The sequence below is a fragment of the Balaenoptera ricei genome, chromosome 2, assembly GCF_028023285.1.
Source record: "Balaenoptera ricei isolate mBalRic1 chromosome 2, mBalRic1.hap2, whole genome shotgun sequence".
Taxonomy (NCBI): Eukaryota; Metazoa; Chordata; class Mammalia; order Artiodactyla; family Balaenopteridae; genus Balaenoptera; species Balaenoptera ricei.
This window is the reverse complement of record NC_082640.1, coordinates 62398237-62404236: the sequence shown is the minus strand read 5'-3', so window position 1 is coordinate 62404236 and position 6000 is coordinate 62398237.

Sequence of the window (6000 nt, the reverse complement as noted above, 5' to 3'; positions counted from 1 at the left end):
GGCTTTGAGGTGGTTCTGCAAATCACCTTCTGTGGGTCTCCCTTGCCATACAGATAAGATCTAGATGCTACTGTTTTCCTTGAAGGATAGTGATCAAATGAAATCCAACGTACAAACACCCAGCACACAGTAGGTGTTCAACAAAGCATGCCTTCCTTCTCGACCTTGCCTTGCTCTTGTTATTCGGAAGAATACCAGGAGCATCAGCAATGCTCAGGCCAGTCCAGGCACCTGGGACCAGTGTGGTAATGGCCTTGGAATCAGAGAACAGTCCAAGGTGGGGGACCCTGGGGAATTCTGGCAGCCAGGACAGATCTGGCTGTCCCCCACCAGCCTCCCGCGTGGAAAAGCCCTTCCAGAACCAGACAACAGCCACTGGGGGTGGTTTCTGGAACAGCTGGATTCTGCCCCTCTGTAAAGGGATGACCAACCCACCCATGCTTTCCAGAATTGGCCTTATCTCCTCCCCTTCTAGCTGCCCTGGGTTCTCTGTCCTCATCTACCCTGGCCAGTACTGCTCAGAACCCGCCCTGCGGCACTCTCAGTTGGTGAGGGTCAGCTCTGGCTCTGGCCCTCGTTGAGCCCTGGACAGGGTCCTGCCCAGGCTTCTAGAAGCCAACTTTTTCAGAGCAGACACCTGCTCTTCAGGTGAGGCCCTGGGGCTGCTGGCCAGGACCTTGTGACTGCCTTGCCTCCAGCCCCATCACGTTCCCTTCCCCTTGGGATCTGCACTCTGGCCACCAGGAGGCGCTGTTCCCCCTCAGACCCGATGAGACCACAGGCCTCATCGTTAAATGAGACCAAATTCTAAGAGACAGCAAAAGGCAAGTCATAGCGGAGACTGCAAGGGGAAGACAATGGCCTTTGTCTAATCGCTGCTATGAATCTGGCACTTCCCACGCAGGACCGTACCTCATCCTCCAGCCGCCACGATGGGGGCGGGGTCGGGGGCACGGGGTGGGGTTCTGAGTCACAAACAACAGAAACCGACCTCTGGCTAACAAGCAAAAAATAAATGTGCTGTTCACCAAAACAACAGAAAAGATAGTCACTCAAAGACAGCCAACATCAGGCCTCCAGTGTGGTTTGAACAGGATGCTGCCCCCAGCCTCTTGGCTCCCAGCTGCAACTGAAAATAATCAAGGGTCCCTAGAGTTCGTGGCACTGCTTTCCTCTGTTACACACCCTCACCCTAGCTGACTTTGAAGCTTCATGTTCCCTTTGCACCACGAGCTCAGGGAAGCAACCAGCTCCTCCCAAGTTTTCGACCTATCACCCCAACCTTCATCCTTCACTCATATCAACATCAGGCACCTAGGACCCAGTCTCCCAGACTCAGGCAGGCCTGCCTTTCCTCTGAGGCTGCCACCCTCACTGCTGACTGGCCACACGGTTGAGGGCCAGGGGGAGTGGGGGAAGGCTGGCTGCACTAGGTGTACCTGAAACTGGAGTTGCATGGCCCCAGGGATGGGGGGGGGGCGGGTCTTTGGAGATAAGAGGACCACCTCTACAACCAGAACTGGCTTTGGCTGGAGAGAGATGTGACCTGGACCTCTATGTCAGGAGAGCACTCCTGGAGACCCAGTGGTTAAGAGCAGCGGTCTAAGAAGATGGGCTGGGGGGAAGGACAACAGGGAGGCAGGCAAGGCCCTTTTCCTTGGGATGGGAGCCCTGAGACCCATGGCAAGAATGGCAGCCAGAGACCCCAAGGAGAACTCGGTTGCTCACTTATTCACTCAATACACATTTACTGCTACAGGCTCTGTTTGCCCCATGGAGAGACAGTCCCTCTCCTCTCCACCCAGGCACCCACTCTTCAGAACTAAACTCTGAGGGCCTTAAAAACCAAAGGGAAGGGACATTTCCCTCCAGGTGCCCGTCCCTGTCTCAGGCAGCTTCTAAAACCTCCTCCGCTCAGGGAGGATCTCCTCCCTGCGCAGTTTCACCCCACTCTTCCAAAAGCTCCCCCGATCTCAGACACAGACACACAAGTTTATTCACAGGTACAACACCTGGGCAAGAGGATTTGCATGTGATTTGCAAAAGCTTGGCCTGAGGCTCACCAGCACCCAGCTGTTCTCCCTTTGCAGCCCAAGCCAGGCAAACTTCCTGCTCCTTCTCCTTGCCCACCCCCATCCTAGGCCAAGTTTCCAACTTTTGTACCGTGAAGAACCCAGAACCCCTTTTCGGCTTTCCCCCAAACAGTTCCCAAGAGAAAGGCAGAACAACACCAACTGGGTTTCCAATCTGTGCAGTTGAGCCTGGGGACTTCTGGGTGGAGGTTGGTCCAGCTCAAAGATGACACGTGGCAGGAGAAGGTCTCCAGGCAGCCTTGAGCATCAAACTTTCAGAAGCTTTCCGAGCCCAGGACTCCAGGTACCAAGAACCAAGGAAGCTCTGGCCCTGCCTGACCCCAGGGGCTCTGGTGCCTGGGAAGTAGTACACATGCCCTCAATATTTGGGGCATGGATGGAGGAGGGTTACTGTTCACAAGCCATTGTGAAACTGTAGGCTCAGGAACAGACAAAAGCCTCAGGAAGCTGGACTTAGAGGACAGCAGGGGAGAGCCAGTACTACACAGCCTGTTTCAGGAGTCAGAGAAAAAATATTCATCTCACTGCCAGTGAGTGCAAGTGTGCCTGGGGCCAAAGCACTGTGCTAAGTGATTAACTTTTCTTCTTCTCTGTTTAGCATCACAAGTGAGGTGAGCCTCTCATTTTAGAGATCAGGAAACTGAGGCTCAGAAAGGTTATATGACTTTTACTTAAGGTCACACAGCTGGACAGGAGTGAGGCCAGGACTCTAATCCAGAAGCTGTTAAAATAAATCGGGTGAGAATGATACAATGGCATCCTGAATCCTTCCTCTCCTACGCAGGGTCTGGTGGCTGAGTTCCCTCATGGAATCCCCTTCAGTTCCTTTTCTGCAAAACGGAGAGAATAATGATACATGCCTTGCAAATATATTACAAGGATTAAATGACACTTAAGACATGTAAAGTGCTTACGACAGTGTCTGGCATATGGTAAAGCCTATATCAGTGTTAACTATTGTTATTATTATTATTATTATTATTAATTAAAATTCACATCACTCAGTCATTCAACCAACATCTGAGCACCGTGTTTCAGCCTCCAGTGGCAGACCAGGAAACTCACACAAAGCAGGTAGTCAATGCTACAAAGCTGAGAAGAGGGCCCACTGAGGGGCACAGCAGAGGGGAGTGATCTAGCCTGGGGATTTGGGAAAGGCCATTGCAGCTTCCTGGAGGACAAAAAGCCAGTCAATTCTCCATCAACAGGAAGAAGTGATCTTTTAAAAATGCAAACACAGGGACTTCCCTGGTGGCGCAGTGGTTAAGAATCCGCCTGCCAACGCAAGGGGCACAGGTTTGATCCCTGGTCCGGGAAAATCCCACATGCACAGAGCAACTAAGCCCATGCGCCACAACTACTGAGCCTGCGCTCTAGAGCCCGCAAGCCACAACTACTGAGCCTGTGCGCCACAACTACTGATGCCCGTGCACCTTGAGCCTGTGCTCCACAGCAAGAGAAGCCACTGCAACACAAAGCCCGCGCACCGCAACGAAGAGTAGCCCCTGCTCGCCGCAACTAGAGAAGGCCTGCATGCAGCAGCAAAGACCCAACGCAGCCAAAAAATAAATTAATTAATTTTTTAAAAATGCAAACACACAGCTGAGGCATTGGCGAAACCCTCAAAGAGCAGGGTCCCTCTGCCCTGAGGTGGACACAGGAGGCCCTGCAGGCTCTGGCCACTGACCTCTGCTCCCAAGACTGCCCCCCATGCCCTGCACCTCAGCCCACCCTGGCCTGTTTCTGCTTCTCCCAAAGCTCAAACCCTTCCAGCTCCAGGGCCTCTGCTCCTATTATCCCAGGCATCTCTCCTCCTGCAGGGTCTGAGCGCTCAGGTGAGGAGCGCTCCTCTGCTGTGCACCTGCATCACACCTGCACATCCCTCCCAGTAACTCTCATCACGCTGTTTAACATCTGTGCCCCACCAGACAGAACATTCCAAAACCAAGGACCAAGGAGGAAAGAAATATGCGCCATGAGGAAGGCACCAGATAGTTTGCAGGGATCCCAGGTTCCTTGACCAATTCATGTCATGAACTTGGCTCTGCATCTGCCTGCTCCAGAGAGATTCTGAATTGGGAAGCCCAGACCCATGACCTTCAAGGTTAGGAGACCAGCCAATTAACCCCTGTGGTGTGGTCGAGGAAGCCCTATGTACCGGCTGCCTCAAGCCACAAGAGTGAGGTCCTCCAGCTCCCAATGGCCTCTCGGTTGGGTCACCACCACCGCTAACACCACAAAAGCCAAAAAGCCACCAAGCCATCAGCACCAAGACTTCTGCCACCATCATGGCGGAAACAAACAAACAAGTTTCCTTAGAAATCCCCTTAGAGCAAACTGTTGCGGTAAAGAGAAGAGACCTTAATCTGACATTAAAAATGTTTGTGGGCTTCCCTGGTGGTGCAGTGGTTGAGAATCTGCCTGCCAATGCAGGGGACAAGGGTTCGAGCCCTTGTCCGGGAAGATCCCACATGCTGTGGAGCGACTAGGCCCGTGAGCCACAATTGCTGAGCCTGCGCGTCTGGAGCCTGTGCTCCACAACAAGAGAGGCCGTGATAGTGAGAGGCCCGCGCACCGTGATGAAGAGTGGCCCCCACTTGCCGCAACTAGAGAAAGCCCTCGCACAGAAACGAAGACCCAACACAGCCATAAATAAGTTAATTAATTAATTAATTTTAAAAAAATGTTTGTGCATAGTAAGTGTCCAGTAAAAATCAGTATCATCATCAATAATAATAATAAAGTATCGGCACATAGCAGGTGCTCAGTAAATGGTAGTTCCCTGGTCCCAGGGGGACAGAAGTTGGAGTCCGTTGGCAGCTGCCCACCCTCCCCATGCCCAGGGCCTCCACTTGTGCACAAGGAGTCAGAGCTGCAGGAGATCACCAGATGCAACCCTTCGGTACACAGGAGGGGAAACTGAGGCCTGGATGGGGAGGACTTGCCCAAAATCAGAAGCCAGTCTGTCCCTAGAACCTGGGTCTCCCAGGCCAATGCCTTGTCCTCATGATAAACTCAGCCAGCCCAAGGAGGGCGGTTTTCAATGCGTGATGCCTCAGGATGCAGGTGGGCAATGCTTACTCCCAAGGACAGCTTTGTGAGGGTGGGGTCTCAGGCCCCTTGAGGAGAGCACAGGGCTTATCTGGAAGGTCAAGGCTTTGCCTCTGCATGAGGCAGGCGTAGCTTCTTGCCTTGACGGAGCCCACGGAAGCCAGCTCTCCTGCGGGTCGGGAAGGGAAAGAGGTCACAGGGGAGGCCCCTGGTTCCCTGAGCCTTTAGCAGCTGTGGATATCAGCTTGGCCAACCCGCCGAGCGGTCCCTGATGTTGAGATGGCCACTGTGGCCACTTGCTTTCTCCTGGTTCTGCCCTTCCCTAGGCCTCTCAGGCCCCAGCATTGGTCCAGTCTCCCTGGCTACCTTCCCTGAAGCCCCCCTTTGCATTGCTTCTACCCCTCGACCCACTCCCACAGGCAGTGAGACCCTACAGCAAGAAGTGGCATTCACACCAGGCCTGAGCGATCCCAAAGCCCATGCCCTCTCCGCCTGGTCTCACTGCCTCCTACGTGTCCTCAGGTGCTGTTTCCTGTTGGTGCCACCACTAGGCCTCCTTCCACCTTCCACAGCCTCTTTCTGGAGGAGGCTCATTCCCCCAAGGGCCTGGCAGGAGCTTCCTGTGGGGATGGTGATGACGAGGTTGAAGAACAGCTCCTAAAGCAGGAGAGCCGGCCTCTGCAGAGCCGCCCAGAGGTGCTGTCAGCAAGGGAAGCTGCTCACAGTCAGCTCAGCCTGAGCACCTGCTCTGCAGGAAGTAGAAGGGGACTTTGCTGGAAATCTGCCTTTAATCTTGGCTTCCTGTTTTCTGCCCTGAGGGACTGCCCAGACATCTGAGTTTCAAACTATTTCACAC